General features: G+C 41.8%; 1 protein-coding gene across 1 annotated transcript in view; it reads left to right on the forward strand.

Moving 5' to 3' along the window:
* Positions 1 to 171: 171 nt before the first annotated feature.
* Positions 172 to 1,049, forward strand: part of ipp (intracisternal A particle-promoted polypeptide) — a 13,092-nt gene continuing 12,214 nt past the window's right edge. Inside the window, exon 1 of the mRNA XM_016283702.1 lies at positions 172 to 301. The gene's annotated coding sequence lies outside the window, so the exon portion shown is untranslated. The remainder of the gene's footprint in view (positions 302 to 1,049) is intronic.

The following is a 1,049-nucleotide window of genomic DNA, read 5'->3' on the forward strand; positions in this document are numbered from 1 at the left end:
AATTCAGCGGGAAATCACTGGTTTTACGGTTATTCTGTCCACACCATTCACACGACCCTGTTGGGTAATAAATAAATGCTTTTTAAACTTGAACGCCCTATTCATTATTCCAATGATGTTGCCATTTTTGTAACATTTAGATCTACCCAGCGTGCTGAACGTTTACGTTCGCGGTGGTTTATCGATTAGTCGGGTCTGTCAGACTGAACTGTCGATGAGGGAAAACTCGATGCCGATGCGGAAGTGGGTCTGTCGCTGATCATTTGGATAAATGCACAAGAGAAAACAACCAAATGAAAATGTAAGTAGGCTAAATCGCGCAGCGCTCGTGTCTGTTTTGCACGTTGAACCAGGCTTTTGGTTTTCGCATGTGTTGCACTTTGAGCATCCCGTGTGGATGGTTTGTTGTGGTTTGAACGGGGCTGTGTTTTAGATGTCAAGCTGCTGTCACAGGAACACGGAGCCATCGCAGTCCACACAGGAGTCCAGGCTGATGCTAGCTGGCTTTATCTGAGCTGTGGCTTAGTGGTTAAACGCCTGCGCTGGAAAGGTTGCAGGTTCGACAGGTTGTTCCTGTGAGCTATTTACAGCAGCAGCAGCCGCCCAAACCACAACAGGTCACCGGTTTCTTCGTTAAACAGCATTACAAAATGTCCACCACATCTCTGTAGGTAATTTTATGCAAATACAATTCTGCTCATAGAATTGTATACAATTTATACACATACCCCTTGCAGATTTTTTCTCTCTGGGAAACAACAATCTTACAATGGCAGTATATAATTGAAAAAAAAAAATGTTTAAACAAAATAATAAAAATGTACATATCATCGTCCTGTTTAAAAGTGTACACCCCCGGCTTTTAATGCACCTTTTGTATTAGTTGTGTATGAGTCCCTCAGTTGTCCTCAATGTGAAAGGATGGATCTCAAAATCATAGTTACTGTCGAAAATGGGTTAAATATGCAGAGGATGCTGGAAAACTAAAGAATGTGCCGGAGCTGGAATATTTTCTGAAGAACAGTTGGACCATCAGAATAAATAAAAAA

The sequence above is a fragment of the Sinocyclocheilus grahami genome, unplaced genomic scaffold (assembly GCF_001515645.1).
Source record: "Sinocyclocheilus grahami isolate Dianchi unplaced genomic scaffold, SAMN03320097.WGS_v1.1 scaffold176.1, whole genome shotgun sequence".
NCBI lineage: Eukaryota > Metazoa > Chordata > Actinopteri > Cypriniformes > Cyprinidae > Sinocyclocheilus > Sinocyclocheilus grahami.